The sequence below is a fragment of the Psammomys obesus genome, unplaced genomic scaffold (genome assembly GCF_907164565.1).
Source record: "Psammomys obesus unplaced genomic scaffold, mPsaObe1.curated_primary_1811, whole genome shotgun sequence".
NCBI lineage: Eukaryota > Metazoa > Chordata > Mammalia > Rodentia > Muridae > Psammomys > Psammomys obesus.
In genome coordinates this window covers 1,941,428-1,962,568 of record NW_026596162.1, presented here as the reverse complement: position 1 = coordinate 1,962,568, position 21,141 = coordinate 1,941,428, and the positions used below count along the sequence as shown (strand labels likewise).

The window sequence follows — 21,141 nt, the reverse complement described above, 5'->3', positions numbered from 1 at the left end:
TCTAGGCAAAAGAGAGGAGGGGGCGGGAGCTTTTACACTGTTTATAAATCAGCATACATTCTTGCAGTTCTAAAAAGATTGTAATGACGTTTTTTCTTTGCCCTGTGAAGATCACAGCCTGGCTGACCTTGTCTGCCGCTGTTTATGTGAGTGCACTGGGGATCTTCCTGGAGATGGCTTTGGTCTTCTCTCACCAGGCAAGATTCAAAGTACAGGGTGGGTGTGTACTTATTCTTCCTGCCAAACAACAGTTGGCCTGAAGCGAGGGGTTGAGGAAGGTTGTGATAGTGTGTGTTACGGTATGAAACCCCACAGATCTACAGCAGCTGCAGAGTTGCTTAGTCAGGATTCAGACATGTACATGCATGCTCTCACACACTCACTGCTTGTCTCTGAGAGAACCAAGGCTCCTCCCTGTGTCAGATGCAAAAATACAAGAGAAGGTTTGGGTTCAACTTGCATGAAACAGATCTGGCATAGTGCTCTTTTTCTGTTTGTTTAAAAGATTGCCATAGATATTTATGATGTAGGACTTCATTCCAGTTTCTAAGAACAATGTACAGCTTTGCGAGAAGCTGCAGCAGGTCAACCACCCAAACTAGAAATCCTTTTAAGACATAGCCACTGCTCCGGCCATCCTCCACATACATCCTTTCATGCTGTTGCACTCTGTATCATTTCGTGCCTCCATTTCAAATGCTGCTTCAGCAAGCTCAGTATGAGCAGTGCACATAAACACACATGTTCCTTGGGCACAGTGCCTGCCCCCAGCACTTGGAGACACCTGAATCATTAGCAGATACCTGGGATCACTTACCTTTCCCAGGATCTGTGTATTCTCCATCTGAAACTGAAGTTTAACATCAAGAAGCCATATTTTATCATTGTGTAGATTAGGAACCATGTGCCTCATCTCTGGAGATGGCTCCATTCATCCTGACTTCTGGCTGTATCCGTGGAGCACAGTGGTCCTCTTCAGAACTAACAAAATTCAGTAGTTTAGATGTCATAACAGACTACACGTTTTTTCTTTCCCTTTCATGGCAAATATCTGAGAAGGGAAATGGCACCCATTGAAAAGTTCACAGCTGACTATGCAAGATTATAACTCTGCTTTGTTACTTCTGGAGGAGACATGTGAAATAACAGGTTGACTCAGCATGCCTCCACACAAATCTCAAGACTTTTCTCTCTGTGTGTTTTTGTTCGCCACAGAAATCAAATGCGTTCACAGGAATCAAATTATGTATGATACCTTGGAACATACACAAGTCTGAGAACTATAAAATGCCAAGTAGGCATTTGCTTGGGTTAATGCTGCAAGCCTTTTTGAGTACATTCCCATGTATTTTCATCATAACCTCACAGTAGCTGGGACAAGCAGTTATTACCTTTTGACATGATAAAACAGGTGTGACACTATGTAAGAAGGTAATAGCAGAGCTGGCCTTGAAAATCAGGAAGTAGTCCCACTCATATGCATGATTTACACACATACACACACACACACACACACACACACGGAGCCATTGAAACACAGTTGCTGAGAAGTGATAGAATTTGCCAGCATCAGTAATTTCTATTCTGTGTCTGCAATCATGGTGGCCGAGTTTTATTATTAGCATCATAAAGATGGGATCTGAACAGCTGCCCTGTGTTTCTGTAGTATTGTTTTTGGTAAGCCTTGTAATCCCCACAGTAGGGGATATAGTGATCCTCCACAGAATGGAAGCAATATTTCTGAATCATCCTTCTTTCCATCCATACATTCAACCAATCATCCTTTTAGAATGATGCTGTATACTGAAGTCCCAGGCCTAGAGTGCAGAGACCTGAATTGTGATGCCTTACTTTGACAGAGTCCAATTGAGAATGTTACTGCAACCTTGTAAAGTTGATGGCTTTTAAATGGGTAAAATGAGATTCTGAATTTTGTTTTCTCCTTTATCTTTGACCTGTGTGGTGTTAGGTTTATACAAGCTACTTTCTATTAAGCATATTCCTCCCACTGATGGTGACCTCTTTCACCCACCTAGGGCCAGGGGACCAGTGATAAGGGGCTGGCAATATAGTAAGACATCAGCCATATATAGACCCAATTTGCAATGTTTATGTGAAATTCCCTCTGCTGTTTAATTCCACTAAATTGCATTTTTATGTTAACTTAATAAGCTAATATTTTATGAACTTGTAAGATTGAATGTGTAGAATGGAATCAATATTTCTGATAATTACTTGATGGGGGTGGAGAGGTTCAGTAAAAAGTCATTTAAAACTTCCAGGCTGATATTGATTAAAATTAGTGGCTTTAAGATCTAGAATATCTAATTGCAGGGTTGGGGTTTTTTTCCCCCCTTATGGTTTATCCGAGAGCTTAGGTTAAAAAAAAAAAGTTGCCCCAGCATTTATGATAACATTCAGCAGGTAATTTTCTTTACTAGATTTAGCAAGTAATTTAGAATTGGTGCATTCTGTAGAGGTTGTTCTCAGCTTTATTGCTGCAATTTAACATATATGTCTAGGATGTTATACTTCTAAGGGACAAGCCCTCTGCTTCCTCTTTTGTAATTAGTAGAATCCGTCTTTGTTTCTGCATTCACTGTGTACACGGTCGCTTCAATCAAGTGGCTCTAAAAGCATCAACAACATCTTAGAGTTGTTGACTGTAGTATAACACTGTTCTCAAATTCTGGCTGTCCATCAGAACATATGTGTAAGACGTGTAACAGGGATGATCTTGCTGAGGCTCCCTGTTAGAAAGCATGGGTTCCAATGGGAGTGTTGAGTCATTGTTCACTTGCTTCTGCACCACCCATGATGATGGAGGCACAGGGTGTGCTGCTGGTAATTTCCTTTTACCGGAAGGAGACCAAGGCTCTGGGAAGGCAGGTAAGGTTTCCCTTCATGGACCATCTCATCTGTTTAGTTCTAGAGCCCAGTTTCCTACCAAAGTGGGCTGGCACAAGGCACATGCTGTTATGACCTGAGCTCTTCATTGTAATTTAAATTATCAATAAAAACAAAAGTTTTTTTAAAAAAAATAGTATATTTTGCTCATCATGGGGACATAAGCAAAATTAGGTGAACGCTTCATTTTAGGAGCCTAAGAGTCCTGAGATCTCAAGTAAACATATTAAAAACCTGCCATCAGTTGTAATAAGATTGGTCTACAGATTAATAAAACATTACTAATGTTAATTGTATAATCAGATCACCAAGTTCATTAGTACAGATCACTGAGTAGATTGCTGGTCCTCTGGTCATATTAACTGCCTCACCTGCCTGAAAAATAGACCTCAGCCCCCAAAAGGAGGGCTTCAGAAAGATAGTCTCCCACATTTGAACAGCTGGATAATGAGATTGGTGAGTCCTTGACTTAGGAAGCCATATATAGGACCTCTGTGGTGATATGAGAAGGAGGGTGCAGGCATGAAATAGACAGCCAGGCCAGAGACAACAGCCTGATAGTTCCAGCCTCCACATGTGCTGCCAGCCCCTTCTTCTAGGTAGAATAAGATAAACTTTCTTTCTTGGTTAGAAGGATATCAGATTGTTAGGTGAATGTTTTCATTCCCTGAATCATTTAGGATGCATGCAGTGCACTGAAGATACAGTACCTGGCTTCTCTGGTTACAAGTTGCTTGTGAATACCTCCCAGAGAGACTTGGGGTACTAGATGGTAACATTTTCATAACAAATGCTTCTGGTATCACGAAATGGCTAGCCCTGTTCAATTGCTCAGGAAAGGAACATTGCAGCACAGGAGAAACACAGGGTTAAGAGTCTTCCCTCTTTACTTGCCATGAGTAAGCCACCTAACTCTGGCTAGTACTGTTTCTCCAAAGGCTTTGTTGTCAGACCATGGTGCTATTAAAATATGGTGGAACTTATTGGTGGAACTTAGGAGGTACAGCCTAGAAGAGGAAGTTAGATCATTGTGGGCTCTGCTCTTGAAGGGAATAGTCAAACCCCAGCCCCATCTTGATTGGTTTCCAGGCACCATGAAGTGAGCAGGCTTCCTCTGCCATGGTGTGTTCTGCCACAAGCCCAGAAGCAACAGAGAAAACCAGAGGTTTCTGAATCCTCTGAAAGCCTGAGCCAAAAAGACTCCTTTTTAAGTTCATTTTCTCAGATACAGTGTCACAGTGACAGATAAGTACTTTTGATTTGTGACTTGTCTCAGAGTTCTTTCCCATTTCTGGTAACATGTGGACTGTACTTTCACTCATACATTGCTTGAGTCTCTCCTGCTAGATGCTAGGGGCTGTGTGCAGGGCAACAGTGAATGCCAAAAAGACCTTGGCTTCCTAGATCCTTCCATCAGCCAGGGGATGAAATCATACAAACAATTCTTAAGGAAAGTCAGAAGTGGGAAATACAGAAAGATGTGAACTGAGTCTCTCAATGCCCTAAGGACTTACTTGATGCTTGCTATACATGTGTCTTAGGGTTTTATTGCTGTGAAGAGACACTATGGCCACAGCAAGTCTTATAAAGGAAAACATTTAACTGGGGCTGGCTTACAGTGTCAGAGATATAGTCCATTACTGTCATGACAGGAAGCATGTAATTGTGCACACAGACTTGGTGCTGCAGAAAGAGCAGAGATTAGCAGACAGCAGGAAGAGACTGAAACACACTTCATGTAACAAGGCCACAGCTCCTCATAGTGCCACTCCCTATGGTGAGAGAAGGCAAGAGGCAGGTAGAACCCAGATGCTTTTCTATAGGCAAGGATGGTGGCAAGGGGCAACAGTGGGCGAACCTTCAGAAAGTGGCCAGAGCCAGGTAGGGTCAACGCAAGCCTGAATAGGAATGTGCTTGTAGAGGAGGCCTGGAGGCTGGGGTTGTGGTCAACTCAGCAGGCGCCTTGTGCTCTGCTGTTTGCAGTTCTCATGTGTATTTGGTGTCACATATTCTTTGTGACAGATGCTGGAGGGTAGACTATTCTTGAAAGGATAATTATGCAGATAGCTAACAGTGAGTGTCTTCACTCCCCAGGCACATACCTTAGACCTCCCATCCTGAAGAGGTGGGTGCTAGAAGAACCTCTACTTTACATAGGAAGGAACATGACCACGATAAGGAACTTAGCCAAGATCAGACAACCAGAAAGTAGAAGCCTGTGGTGGCCTTCAGGATTCCCAGACTTCTTGAGGCAAAAAGGAAATGAGGTGCAAGAGGGGAAAACCATACTGGAAAAGAAAGACTTACAAGAAGAACAGATATGGCCAATTTTGTTCATTTGCCATTGAAAACTGAGACTCAGGATGGAGGGTGGAGTGGCTTTTCAGTGATGGGTGCCTGGTTCACCACCATTAATAATCATGTGACCTCCACAGAGTTCACACATTGAGCTGCAACAGAACAGATGTGCTCTGGCACGTCACTGCCTCTTAATACCTGAAATATGGGTTAATATCTGAATGTTGGCAAGTACTCAGGGAGAACAGAGGCATACAGGCCTGATCCTTGGCTCTGTGCACTTAACATTTGCCCTTCTTTATATTTATCCTAGAGATTGGCATTATTGTTAAGAGATGGATGGCTTACTTGTAGGAAATCAGTGACAGCATGAGATGGACAAACTTCCCTGATGAGCTAGCAGGACAGCTGCCCTTGGAGTGGCTCCCACCTGAACACGTATTTATATCTGTGTTTTTTAGAGAGGATTGTGTTTGTATTTAGTTTTTACATATTCAGATAAGGTTATATGCTACATATAAATTGTTCCAGATTCTTTTATTATGTCATGATTTTATTATTTCAGTCACAGCTCAGAGGAATATTTATTTGAAGCTCTGGCCATCTACCCCCAGAAGCACCTGGGATACCCTGACTTGCATAGCCCCAAGGACCTTTACGGATTCTTTTTTTAGTATTATTAATAAGACATGCAGAGTTTTTTAAATAAGTTTTTCTCCATCTTTAGAATAATTTGGGGAATGTGTTTCCAAACTAGCTTTAAGGACCAGTGGTATGAGATGTAACTTTGAAAGCAGACGTGTAAGGCTTGAATCACAGCTTTATAGCTTTTCGGACCTTGGCCAACTGCTGAAATTCTCTCTCACTTCAGGTTTCAGAGGGATAAGGAGCCAGACACCATCCTTGACTCCTGTGTCCTCTAGACCGGAAGTATTAATGAGTTGATGCTCAGATACTCTTAATCTAGGATGGAGATGCCCTCACAAGAAGCTTCCCACTCCAGGCATTCTTTGCCAGCATGCCTTTCCCACACATCTTGACTTCTTGCAGGTCCTCATTTTATGATCATCGCCACATTAGTACCTATTTGACTCTAAAACCTGAAAACATCACTTTTATTAATGAAAGCATCTCTGTTTATTAATGAGCACTCAGAATTGTGCCTGCAACAGAAACTAAATTGGCTATTACTCACCCAATAATTCCTAAAATGTGTCACCTCAAAACCATAGAAGTACAATAATTAATGGAAATTTTTAGGTTGAATGTACAGTCTTGAAATATCAAACAAGCATCATGTCAGAAAATGAAATTTTGTTAAAGAGCTATTTTTATGGAGGTCAAGAAATGAATATGTGAATTCTGATTTTAAAAATTACAAAATATGTTTGATTTTATCCTTGACACATTGTAAGCAGCGAGGTAATTTTGTATGTGTATTTATGGGTTTAATTGGCGGTCATTTCATAATTTATTTCACATGCATATAAATGAAAACGGCTACAAGTAAGAAGTTATGTCTTCAAGAATTATTGGTGCTGTTTGGAAAGAGTTGGGTTTTGTTCTTTCATTTTGTTTTGTTTTAACTCAAGGGCAGTTTCATTAGTTTGAGGGAAAGTTACATTGCAGGCAAGCTAGCAATCTCAGCAGCTGCTAAGTGAAGAGATATGAGTAAGAGCAAGAGAGGAGGTCATGGTTGTTGAATTAATTTTTTACTGTGGGTGTGTGTGTTCCCAACAAGCATTATATATCACCTAATTTGAACCTGTTTTTCCTAGCTTTCTTTCTTTTTTCTCTCATCCATATTTTTGCTCCTCAGAACATTTAGAAGAAACTAGCCTTGCTCAAGGCTTGTTCAAATGTTGGCCCAGATCAGGACTCTCCCTCACAGCACCAAGAAGTCAGCCATGTTAACCACAGGTGTGGGACTTGGACTGACCTCTGCTTCTTCTTGATGCTCTCAGTAAGTGCTGTGACACTGAGTGGGTGTCTCCACACACCGGCTATGCCAGCACGGGTGCTCATATGCACCCAGGTAAATCTCTCCCCACCAGTAAGTGTGCTGGAGGAGGACAGACTGAGAGGTCCTACCTGCCTGTGTTATCTGAGCACTTAACAGACGTGAGTGGAGATGGTGAGGGAGCACTGGGGTGGGGGAGGGGAGGGGAGAGACACCCTAGGTGCCCTTCTGCCCCTGGTAAGGAAATGCTTGGCCAAATCCAGGAACTAAAAAAGAAAGTTGGAGTTTTTCCTGTTCTGCTTGTATAGTGATAACCCACAGTTTCAATTACAACCTCATATTGATTCTCAAAGAGAGGCGACACTTAACCAAATCCTGGTCATGACATTCTGAAATGATTGTTTCTTGGTGGCCTAATTAGGTGCTTTATTATCTAGCCCAAGGTCCAGCTATGTGAAGACCATGACTTCACATTTGCTTCCTGGAGCAGTTAACCTGGTTAAAGAGGAGAAAATTCTTTCATGGCCTTGTTTCCCTGAGAAAATCAAAGGAATTCAGATGGAATGTAAATCTATGTTTAAATTCTTAATAAGCAGGATTTTTTTTCTTGCTAAAACACAAATAATGCAGCAAAGCTTAACTCCTTACCACCCAATTGAGAATATCATTAAAGTAGAAAAATCCCAAATCTCTTCAGATAACCAGTGGCTGTGGCTTTGCATCTGGCCTTTGGATTGTGAGTCCTGACTAGGAAAAGCCCCTCTGAGAGGATGTTATGAGCTCACTGTCATAACTATAGATAGACATGCTTTGTCCACAATGTCAAAATTCATTGAGCAGCATTAAGTCCACAATACATCTGTTTTGATGCCTGAAATTTACCAAGTAATCTAGGTTTCCTTTGAGACTGTGGCCTTCAGCAATCACAGGTTCTTTTATTCCTGTCTTAATTACTGTCAATTCTTCATACCACATGTCAAACAATAATACAAGGGAGTGAATGATTATGAAAGGATTAAAGAGGGGCAGAGAGCTATGGAATGCAAACAAAAAGTCCTGGGTAAGATTAGATAAACTGTTGAGGAATCCAGTTTGAGAGCCGCTTAGGTACCCAAAGCCTCAAGTGCAGGACCACTGAAGCAAAACATAGGACCAGGTCCAGGTGCATAGGTGAATGGACTGTCAGAACTCAAGTGGACCACATAAAGCCCAGGGAACATAGTGAGCTGAAGCCCTAGGGACAGCCAGGAGTTTTCTGTCAGTGCCTTGACAGGCACCAGATGGTCAGGTGACGGATTGGTGGAGGGCCTCACTATCGCAGCACTGGGTAATCCCTCTTCCTATGTTATCCAAGTGAAGAAGTTGCTCTGCTTTGGTGTCATGAACCAGGCTTTTCTGATAGAATTTTTGTAGCCAGCACCTGTGTGCCCCCAGTCTCCTTCAGGTTGGGTAACACTTTTACCTACATGAAGAAGTTTCTCGTCACTTGTGGTAGTGTCTGCACAGATAAGATGCAAAGTCATTCTGCCTCAGCATTTGCACTCAAAATGGAGCCAACTGCTGCTTTGTAAAGTGGAGTCAGCTAGGGCACAGTCTGAAAGGACTGTAAAAAGCACTGTTTCCCACAATGCAGAATACCTTACATCAGGGCAATAACTCAGAGCAGGTCACAGCATGATTCCAGAGGACAAACGATGACAAGAGCATTCACACTAAACTAGGTGCTTTTCTAAAAATTGGTCCAAAGAAACAGTGGTCTGCCCTCTCCCTCTCCTCCATCAAATTCCTGAATAAGAATAAGAACAGTTTTCTAGGCTATCAAGCCTTGGGATAGTTAATATTGGAGACCTGGTGGCTTCAACTTAACAATATCCATCAGTGAAAACAGAAAAATCCATGACTCCTGTATTCTTTTATGATTTGCTTTAATTGACACATGTTGTCTGAGTTTTCCTGGGTATACATATTCACCATTACTAAAGAGGGCACCAGCTCACCTAGAATGGGATTCTATCCAAGTCCCGCTTAGTGAACCAATGGATTTATTAGGGTTATTTACAGGAGCATGCACAAAATACGCAGCTACACCATGAAGACGTCCCCAGTCAACCCTCCACCTCCTGTGTTCTCTGGCAGCAGCTGGGGAAGGAAGGAACCACCCTCCAGTGAGGTCTCCTTACCTGCGCACTCCTTCCACACAGCAACGGCCAGAGCCCTGTCGTTGCTGTAGACCCCACTATCAACATGCGAGTGCTTGTTTCAGCACCATGCCTGTGCTCAGGCTTGTGGAGGTCACCACAGCAGCTCTAGCACAGAAGAAACAGCTCCACTACGGCACATAGTAATCATTCTTAATTCTGGGGAAGACTGTGACATTTCAATACACATATACCATGTGTAGTTTTTTTAAAAGCCTGGTTATGTCCTCTAAAGGGGGATAAAGATTTTCCAGGGGTCACAACACCAGTGCCCTCTTCACTAGTTTCATTAGCAGTTGTGTCAGTCGAGACTCATGACGCAGAGCTGCAGAGAGACTGGACTTCCCTGGGGCACATGGGAGACTAAACATCCTAGCACTTTTCAGGGAAAGCAGAAATAGAAAGGGAACAGCCAAGAATGGGTCATCAGTAGCATCATCTGCGAGAGTGGGTCCATTACAAGGGGTCTGGGAGCCTATATTCAGTACATACAGCAGGTATTGCCTGGTGGATTAGTGAAGCATTCACTTGTTTTTGAATCCTGGCTGTCACCCTGGACAAGACCCTTGCATTTCAGTTTTCACTGATAAACATGAAGATGATGGTACCTCCTTCAGAGGCTTTTTGTGTGATGAATATTATACCTGACCCAGGCCCTTGTTCCTAGTAAAATCTAATACTAAGGGCAGGGCATGGTCGAGGCAGCCTCAGCAGTGTCACAGGCGTTTGTTTACTAGGACTGAAGAGGGTGAGGACGCTACCACTGAGCCATTAAACTAGCAAGCAGTGATACAGGGGTGGGTGAGCCGTCCTGTGCTCGCCCAGGCAAGCAGGTCGGAAAACAGTGCTGGAAGCACCATATGCAGTGAGAGGGAATTAAAACATTTTAGGCAGTGAAGTGATAATAGAAAATATATGTGTTAGAGAAATTGCAGAACCAAGAAAATGTAATTGTAGAGAGTTGATAATAGAAGCATAATTTCCACGTAGAAGAACCAATGCAGAGCTCATTTGAGTGCTGGCAGAAGGGAAGAAAAAGGGGTGTGGGGGTGATAGGGATAAGATAAATGTTGATTATGCTGGGTGAGGGGGGTCAAGAAACAGCTCTGGTCAAGCAGTATAGATCTAGCAGTCAATACTGTGAGAGCACTGGTAATGAAGCCATGGGGATAAATGAGACCACAGGTGGTAAATATTTATTAAAGGCGTCTTGGTGGGTTTCTGGTATTCTGTAGCATTGCCTATCAATATGCATGAGGAATGAAGGCATGAAATGAATTTTCTGCTCCTTCACAGCCATCTCTCCGGTGAGTTCTTCCCCCCACCAATTGCTTCCCCTGTAGATGAAGCTTTTTTTTTTTTTTTTTAAACTCTGTGGACAAGAAAGCGTTAGCTGTCACTGAGAAATACCACAGCTATCACCCTCCCTGTCATGGTGATGAAGAGCACTGGCAGGAGTCAGGAAGCCTCTGGGTCTTAGTTTTCACCCCATTTCAGGCCTGACTCCTGCGTATTAGCCATTTAAAATTAAGGCATTGCCTAACCCTCAGTTTCCCCCTCCTGCTAATAGGACCAACAATGTAGAACAGCCATACAAGCCGTATGTAATAATGCATTCATTAAGATTGGTTGGCACTCACCTGGCCTACAGGAAATGGTCAGGTGTGAACTGTTAACGCTGATAGCCAAGTGGAATTGCCTTTCCTTTGTGTAAGTATAAATACACGTGACTCTGCCTATCAGGCGAATTTTTGAAATCCTAGATTGGTGTTTCCCACAGGGACATACCTGGTCGTTCCTGATTTCTAGATGCTGTTTCCCTGCTAGAGGAGAGCGCCTGACTTTCTTCCTCTCATGCTCTAAATAAAACATGTTTAATTCTCTGGGAGCCTGTCCATCTAGTTGAGGCTCACCATTGGCCTTGTGGCCTATTCTAGCACCTGTGACCATCACATTTCGTATGATGCCAGGCACCAGAGAAGTCAACTGCTGCAGCCCAACAGAGAAGGCCTTGAGCCTCAAAGTTGAGTGCCATACATACTCAAACAGATCCCTGCTCCTGAATTTAGTTGATTCTAACACGGTGCTTGGAACAATAAGAGATTTCCCAGCTCCCATGGCTGTAGGTAGCTGGGATTCTGTGGAAACGGTGGAGAAAATTGTGAAGAAGACGTTTAATTGGCATGAGTCTCATAAATAAGCTACTCTTCCTTGTGCAAACTAAGGCAGGCATTCCCTCTCCCAAGGCCAGAGAGTGAGGTGTGCTGAGAAGCATCATTCAGAAGGAAATTAGGGAACAGCCAGCATGGGGAGGCCCCAGACGACTTAGCCACAAGGAAACTGCCTGACAGGCATTTGCTTTTCCTCACACGTACTCAGTAAGCTGATCTGACGATGTGGTCACATCAGATCTCTCTCCCTAGCTCAAAGCATTTCTTTTTCTGGGGTATGGAGCAGCTCTTCAGGGAAGAAAAGCAATTTGATGTCAGGGGCTCCTTTGAGCCTTGGGAATTAGGCCTCAGAACCTTGGAATTGGAGCTCAGCTGCTGCTGGAAAATACACTGTGAATGTTTTATTCAGCAATGCATATATAACATTGAGCAGAATCCAAATACATAAATCACTTATACAATAGCTGTTAAGAGCTACCTGCCAGCATTTCAGAACCCACTGCTGCAATCACTTCCAAGGTCCTTTACTGCCATCTGCTGGCCAAAAGTGTTTTATGTTGGTAAATTCTTACTAGTTCGTATTTTGGGTATGCCCCTACCACACAAAACCCTATTCAGATAGCTTTTTAGCATTCATGTTTTTCTGAGGCAACCCCCACACACACACACACAATGAAAGCTAATTGCCTTGTATTTTTTAAGAATTTCTGAGAGATATCTTTACACTCTAGAAGTGTGACAGAACAGAGAATGATGACAAAGGCACTTTCTCCCTCTTGTCTTTTTAGCTCTGTGCTGTCTCTGAGCCCTCTAGACTAAGTCCCCATGCCAGCCAGCACCTCAAGGTTAAAGACCTACACACTTTGTCCTTATAAATGGGTCTTGCTGTTGTGACTCTCAACCTCTCAGTAACTTTGGCCTTCCATCACCAATATATTATATCAGTAAGGTCAGAATCCTGAACATCACCAGAGAAACCTCCCTACAACTAGCCACAGAAGGTCTACCTGCAGTGCAGTTCCTGGCCTCTTCACTGTGGCCACTACAGGCCTTAGTGCACTAACAGATCTCACCTGAGCCTTCTCAAGTCAATCAGCATCACCCTGATGCCATGCTGAACATGAAGTGGCTACATACTGGTCTTTTCTGCTCTAAGCAATACATGTGGCATCTGCACTCCTTGGAGGCTCATGAAATGTGAATAGAAAATACACAACTTTTAGACCACAGTGAGCCAGGGTCAAATAGGAGCATAAAGGGATGTTGACATATCACTGAAGATGGCACTTACCGTGCAGCCTATGAGATATGCTGGGGAGGGCAAGATGCCTAGGGACTCTGTAATAAATAAAGACTTTATAAAACAGAAAATGACTGGGCTACTGTTGTGTATTGCACTCTTAAAATATGGGTGTGGCTAGATTCCCAAAGAGATGTAACATTATCTTTTGATACAAAGGATGTTGTTTTTCAAATTTTAAGGAGAAAACCATTTAAACAGATGGATTTTTCACTTTCTCCATTAACAGTGGAAGAATGTGTGGAATGGAAGAATAGTAGAAGTGAAGATAAAAAGTGTGATGAAAACTATTAATCCAAGGATTGTATATACCCATTATTGTTGTGTAATAAATTCCCGGTCTGAACTTGGTGGATTGTGATAACAGTCTTTATTTATACCACACTCTACTTCTGCAGGTCAGAAATACAACAATGGCATAAAATACAAATACATATTACTCCATGGTGAGCAGAGTCTGCTAGGAGACCTGAAAGCTGGGCGCCAGAGTACTCGGATTCACTTGGCTGGCAGCTGGTGCTGGCTGGCAGCTAGGGGCCAAGTCAGGGCTTTTAGCCAGAACACACAAGCCTGAGGCTTCCTCACAGCATGGCAGCTTCCCAGGTCTGGAATCCCAAGAAAGAGCCAGGCAGAAGTCACAGTGCCTCCCGTGTCATGCAGTATCACTTCTGCCGTCAGGGTGTAAGGCTCAGAGTCACAGACCTTTCCAGGTGCAGTGAGAGCGTCTCCATTCAGGTCCAGGTCATGCTGTAAGAGAAGCATACAGAGCACGGGTCTACCCTTGGGAAACACCACCTACCAGACTTGTTTTGCACACTGTTGTGGGCTTCTTGCACACACAGACAACCACAGGGAACATGCCACAGACCATCGGGGCCTTAGACCCATTTTCAGTGGGTGACTGGTTGGGCCAGTGAGGCAGCTTTAGGTCCAGATCCCTCTCCAATTTGTAGTCTGACCAGGTCCCAGGCTCTCTGAGCTTTACTTTCTTCATCCTGGAAAGAGAAATTCTGGGGCTCAAGAAACACCTTGGTGGCAAAGGCACTTGCCACCAAGCCTAAAAACCAGAGTTTGATGCCTGAAGAGAGCCAACTTGGGCAAACTGTCTCTTGACCTCCTTACATACTCCATGGCACATGTGTATGTACACAAAACATAAATAAATGTAATTGGAAAAGAGAGTGGGAAGGTGAGGCTCAGTGATAGGCCATGTGGCTGTCAGACATGCACAAGGCTTTATGTTCCATCCCCAGTGTGAGAGGAGGAGGGAAAAAGACTGCGCTCTGGTCTAGTGCATGTGCAATTCCAGTTAGGGAAAGCCTCCCTCAGACTGTAATACATCTGCCCTCCCCACCGCCTTCATGATCTCCGAAATCCTTCCCATGTGCACTGAGATCTTGGCCATTCTTGCTCTTCTGAAGTTCAGTTCCCTGCTCTGTAAAATGAAGGGGCCTCTCATGTCCGTGTCAGCCAGTACGCATTTTCACAGAATGAGGTTTTTTTTCTGCCGTTAGTTACCCAGAGTGTAAGTAAGAGCTTACAAAAGAAGAAACCCTGTGCTCTTACCTAGGCTAGTTGAGATACTTTCTTCAGGGAACTTTAGCTGCATAGAGTGCCTTTTGTGATCAACAAGAGCATTTGAAACCATCATACCTGCCATTTTACACATGAGGAAAATGATTTGCCCAAAGCCAAGGGGCAAGTTAAGTGGCAGTGAAAACCAAAACTCTGTTCCTGACAGCTGTTGATGTGATCACCTTTTAACAGAAGATATGTAACCATGGGGACATAAGCCACATCAACCCCTACCTCTCCTGCATTCCCAGGAGACACTAAAAGTGTGCCTGTTCACATGTAATAAGTACCCTTAATTTTATAAAGTGTAATTTTTCATCCATGAAACCTCTAGAAGACTAAAAGTCCAATGTATTGTAAAACAGAGATAGCCATGAATACACATGGAGTTTCTTGATATGATCTCTGAGGAGACCAACAATGCTGAATATAAAACTGGCTATTTTTAAAGAATGCTGATCATCTTTTAATCTAGGGAGCTAATTATGTAGGAAGTAGAAGGTAGCAGAAGGAAAGCTTTCCTTCCAGAATACAATATAAGCAAAAAAAAAAAAAAAATAGAAGGGTAAATGTCGACAGTTTAGTTTATCACTCTCCCATTGTTACTTATGTTAACGCACAGGTAACACAGAATCTGTCACATTAATGATCCAGAATTTTATATTACATCTACCAGTCTTTGTCCCAGGAGCAACCAGCCAGGAGAGGCTGGCCTTCATGTACACAAGAGCAAGTCAGTGAAGCAAGGTAGCTTTTCTGAGCCCAGTTTGAGACTCTGGGTGTGGGGGTCACCACAAATTGTAAGAGTCTGTAAAATATGGAAACATCTTAAAGCCTGTAGCCCACATCCTCCTTTGTCTAAGGCTATAGAGCCTTATATTGTTCTTAGTGCTAACACCTGTGTGCTTTGGTGATAGTTGTGATGTATATACAAATTTCTTGTCCTCCAGATAGTATGTTATGAATCCTACCAGGTGTCAGTTAATGCTTTGGAAAAAAAAAAAAAAACAGATGTGACATTAGCTATGATTAGCATTATCATTTGGTATTGTCAGTCAATACTAAAATCTTAAAAGTAGCCAAAGACATGCTGTTGTCTAATTCTCTCCAGTCTCCTGTTCAAGTTCGTGGTTTTTATAAATGCAGTGTCATGTCCTGTGTCAAGGGTTGGACTTCATACTCAGTTGACTGATTTTGCACTCTGTCTTGTCTTGGTCAGCATTTTAGGAACAATGCATTTGCCGTGCTTCTGGTAAGGAGAGGGTTTGACCTTTCACCCTGTTTCTCCATTAAATGAGGTGAAACTGGGCTGGGAAAGTCATGTGCACTGGGCTAGCAGGCCTATCTGGTCAGCGCTGCCTGTCACTGCCGTCGTCACTTAGAGCTGACTATTTACCCCTTCGTCTGTCCTATCCCTCCAACAGAGGGGCTTTGGGTTTTGGTCTTTAATTTTTAATTGATGAATAACTGTGCACGATAGAGTGTGATACCTTGATATATTTGTGTAATATAAGCTTTGTGTTAGGAACATTCAGACTCCTGCATATTTTTGGGATATCTTGTTAAAAACTATGGTGACTCTACTGTGTGATAGAACACTAGAACTCACTCCTCCTGTCAAGATGTATGTTCATACCCATTACCCAACCCTTCTGCCTACCCCACCATTTCTAGCTGATGATACCCACTTTGTTCTACTCTGTACTCCCACAAGGTCAATTCTTAGCCTCGGCATATGAATGGAAATAAGTGATATGTTTCTGTCTGTGGCTAGTTGGTTTTAGTTAACATAATGTCCTCCAGTCCCTCTCTTATTGCTATGGATCACAGAATATCACTCTTTTTTGGATTAATGCTCTCCTATCATTGAACATACAGTTGGCTGACAAGTATGTGAAAAATGTTCAACATGAGAAGTCAGCAGAAAAATGCAAGTGGAAAGCACAGGGAGTTTTCTTCTCATCCCCAATTAGAGTGGTTATTATAAAAAAGACAAACTACAATGAAGGTGCAGAACTCTCGTGCATTGCTAGTAGAAATACGAGTAGGACAGTCTATAGAAAAGAATATGGAGGTTCCTCCAACAACTAGAAATTAGTCTACTGTATGGCCAAGCTATGCCTCTGTAGGACCCAAAGGCAGTGAAATTAGCACCTCAAGGAGACACCTGCGCTCACATGATCATTGTACCGCCATTCATAGTAACCAGCAGAGCCAGCCAAAAAGCCCACAGTATACGAATGGTCTGGTGTTTGAGAAATAGCTTCTATAGGTTCACGTATTTGGATATGTTGGTGGCTCTGTCTGGGATGTTATGGAGCTTTTAGGAGTGCAGCGTTTTTGGACTCTACACTGTAAGTAGGCAGCTTTGGGGCTTATAACCCCCACCCCACCCCACCCATTTCTCTGTTTCCTATGTGCAGTTAAAATGTGGATCAGACAGATTCATGCTCTGGCCAGCTGTTCATGCAATCTTCACCACTATGGACTCACCCTCTGGAGCTTAAGCTAAAATGTGAATCAGCCAGATTCGTGCTCTGGCCAGCTGCTCCTGCAGTCTTCACCACTATGGACTTCCAGAGGGACTTCACCCTCTGGAACTTAAGCTAAAATGAACTAGAAGTTGCTTTGGGTCATGGTATTTTATCACAGCAACAGAAAAATAACTAATAATACAAAAGAAAATGTGGACATACATACAACATAGATGTTAATAATTATTTCCTATTGTTAAATGTTAAAAAGACATTATTTTCTGTAATTCAGGTGCCTAACCTAAGTGTCTGGAATGTAGTAGACACTCAGCATAGAAACTGTTCTTTTGAGAGTCTTCATCTGACTGCTCATATGACTTTAACACTTTAGAGTCCTAGCATAATTATGGAGAACAGAATATGTGGGTCCAAAGGAAAGATGCTTCTGGCTTTCACCTTTCCTTTGACACCTCTAGCGCTTGCTCCTGTGTGATGTCCCAAAGTCTCCTTTCTCTTAACTCTGAACTTTTGTTAACTTGTGTTTGGGTTTTTTGTTGTTATTTTTGTTTGTTGTTCGGTTTTTTTTTTGTTTGGTTTGTTTGTTTGTTTGTTTTTGTTTTTGTTTTTTGGTTTGGTTTTCTTACTCCATTTCCATCTTAAATCGTATGGTCATATCTAGCATGGGCTTGCTTTCTATCACATGTTGGTATTTTCTATGCAGTTCAGTAAGAATACAGTAGGGTTCCTTATGTAACCATTACCTATATAAGGCTTTTTGTGGCAGTTTAGAAATTATAGATTTTAAAATCATTATTCCTTCAGATAATTGAATATTAAATTAGTAAAATTGTTTTAATATCATTTTTAGATTAATTTATTTATTATATGTACGGTGTTCCACCTGTATGCCAGAAGAGGGCATCAGATCTCATTATAGATGGCTATGAGCCACCATGTGGTTGCTGAGAATTGAACACAGGACCTCCGGAAGAGCAACCTCTGAGCCATCTCTCCAGCCCCATTTAATATCATTTTTATATGATGATATATATTTGGTATTAAAAGGGAGTAATAAAGGACTAATAAAGATAACTTTTGAAAACATGATGCTGTATGAAAAAATCCATACAGGAGTATATACTGTATGGTTTTGTTTTTATGAACAGAACAGAAAAACCAAGAATCAAAAAGATTAGTCATTGACGGGGACTGAGAACTTTGGAAAGTATGAGGAGTCATGTATTAGTCAGCTTTTTAATAATACAACTAAACTCCTGAGTCAGAATACTTTACATAAATGATGGAAAAGGTATATTTTGGCTCATGGTTCTGAAAATAAACAGCATGGCACAGGCTCTGACAAAACACTACCCCACCAGGGTCACAGCAGAAGGAAGTCTGTATGTAGTCACAGGAGCGTCACCCAGTGACATCCAGCCACATCCAAGGCCTTGTACACTGTTGGTGGTCACATTAGGCTTCCAGCCTTTGCCACCACTCAGTGAAGAATTTGGGGATTAAATTCTTTCATTCATTTGAGGAAACAAATTTATTAAAACTGCAGTAAGGTGTCACATAGCAAATGTGATGAGTCTGTCAAAGGTAGCAAAAAATGTTCTAAGATTAATTACAGTAATATATGCACAACTATAGTTTTACCCAAAGCTGTTGTGCTTTAAGTGAGTAGAAAAGGTCTTTCTATGAAAAGTCCTTTAGAATGAGAAATGCACAGTTGGCCCAGGACCCCACAGGTCCTCAGAGCTATGTAACTGTCCATCAGGAGAACCTGTGGCAAGGACCTGTATGGCAGTCACCTCCTAACCAACACCAAGGGCTGTTGCAGAGGAAGGAATCTTAGTGGGGCCACTCACTGAATGCCACCTTCCAGCCAGTGACATTATCTAAACACTCTGTAATTTCTATAAGACCAGTAACATCTCTTTCTGCATTCTGAGGCTTCAGGGTTAAATGATGTACCCAGCGATTGACAAAGAAAGCATTGTCATCAGCTTTTCTTCACACAAAGCTCATACTCTTCTCTATATTATCTGACTTCCTCCTCTTCCTCCTCCCTCAGTCCAGTCCCATTCCAGAAGGCAGCAGGAAACATTAGACAAGTCATCTGGAAGGATATGTGAAAGGATTACCATATGACCCCACATCCTCTGAAAATAAACATCATGTTTATATATACTCCAGAGGACAGAACCAGTGTTCAGAGCAACATCGTTCTCAACAGTAGGGAACCATGGTCTGGGAACACAAGGAAATGTCTGCCTTCAGGGGGAAAGAATTCTGTTACAAACTACAAGATGAGGGAAATACACCAGTCACAAAGAGCACATAACGATATGAGTCCACTTATACCTGAGCCAGCTGCCCATTTCTCATTCTAAAGGAATTTTTTCTACAGTAGTCAAACTCAGAAACCAAAAGTAGAATGGTGAACAAAGGACCTAGGAGAAGTGAGTGGGAGATTAGTGTTGAAGGGAGGCAGTTTCTGTTAGTGAGGGTGAGATACTCTAGAGTGCTGCACTGAGAGCAGTCCTAGTCACTGTGATAAAATGCACCCTGACACATGCAGCTTAAGGAGAAAGAGTTAGTTTTGGCTTACAGTTCCAGGGAGATGCAGTCCAGCATGGCAGGGGAACTAGAAGGTTCACTGGGCACATTGCGCCTGCACTCAGAAAGCAGAGCGTGACCAGAAGTGCAGCTGAGCTGTAAAGCCTCATGGCCTGCCTGCCCCAAGGAATGCACATCGTCCAGTGAGGCTCCACTTCATCAACCCTCCCAAACAGAGCTACCAGGCTGGGGACCATGTAGTTAAACAAGTGAGCCTATGGGGGCCATGCCACAGTCACAGTATTGCTGTGTGGAGTTCCTAGTGCCCTAGAACTATACAGTCGTGCCTATACTAGACCTTACCACACCCAAAAATAGCATTAGGCTTATCTCAATTCTAAGAGTAAAAAATGCTTTTAAGTGGATTCAGTAGGAAAACCTAAAACGAGAGTCTTGTCTTTGAAGGAGACTGGGCCCAAAGCATAGGAGTAAGCCCCACCTCGGGAGCTAATTCCATAGCCATAAAAATCTTACCTGCAGGGAATCTCTTTTCTGCAATGTCCTGGGAAGGAGATGATGATTTCCGGTGGTTGAGATTTTTTTAACATTCTCTTACTGAAAAAACTGAGTACATACACAAGACAATAATCTAACAAGCCGTGTTACCCATCCAGCGTCTATGACAGCTACATGAACAGGGCCACAACTGTTTTGTAACCTGTGTTTATGCCCACATTATCCCATATTATTTTGAGGAAGGTTTTATCATTCCACGGAAAATTATTTTAGTGTGGATCTAAACTTAATATTCTCCTAAAGCATTATTTCAAGAATATTGCCATATTAATAAATTTAATGATATGCAAATGTTCACATTTTCCTTATAGCTCAAATATAATTTTGCCAAATGTGTTTTTGAACTGGGATTAAAATAGAGGTCCAGATGATGTCTCTCTTAAATGTCTTTAAAAGAAGTCTGTAGTTTCCACTTACATGTATATCTCCCTTTTCTTTATAACTAATTTGATGAAATATTTAGCTTTAGTATCCCGATTTGCCAACTTCATCGTTTTGTTTCTTCATTTGTTTATTTTAGGGTTTCTGTTGTTGTTGCTCCAGTTGTATAAAAACTGATGGCTGATCCTAACCAACCTAAGTCTGAGTCTTGGCCTAAACAATCCCTAGAATCACCTGGGGAGCTTTTACCATCCTGACCAGCAGGCACACTCCAAAAACAATTGAAACAGATGTATGAAAAAAATATCCAAAGATGGAAACAACTCATAATCTCAGAGTCATGAACAGCTGACGCATTTCACAACCTACATGAGTATGGCAAATGTATGATTCCATTCACATGAAATCTCCGGAGAGAAAGTAGGTTATTGGCTACATGTATTTTCAAAAATCTGCTGCGTAAACACCACCTCAGAGCAAAGGAATCATTGGCTTTGTGTGACTCAAGGAAAGCATCAGCACAGTCTGAAGTCCTTCCTACCTGGGATAAAGTACATGGAATCAGGATTTCAGTTTTTCTTCCTCTTTTCAGTGCTGTGGAAGCAAAGACATTACAAGTACTAGGCAAATACTCAGCCCTGAGACACCTCCAGCCACAGGAGGGCTTCTTCTGAGCCTTCATGGTTCAAGGTAGTGCTGTGCCATGTTTACACCCATGCCAGTCTTTATGTTTCTTCTA

The 21,141-nt window shown here is 42.3% G+C and overlaps 2 protein-coding genes across 2 annotated transcripts in view; one reads left to right on the top strand and one right to left on the bottom strand.

The window, feature by feature from the left end:
• Positions 1–21,141, top strand: part of Lyrm4 (LYR motif containing 4) — a 125,019-nt gene that overhangs the window by 84,683 nt on the left and 19,195 nt on the right. The window lies entirely within an intron of this gene.
• The window catches only part of Ppp1r3g (protein phosphatase 1 regulatory subunit 3G), a 38,430-nt gene continuing 30,484 nt past the window's right edge, over positions 13,196–21,141 (bottom strand). Inside the window, exon 9 of the mRNA XM_055595189.1 lies at positions 13,196–13,581. The gene's annotated coding sequence lies outside the window, so the exon portion shown is untranslated. The remainder of the gene's footprint in view (positions 13,582–21,141) is intronic.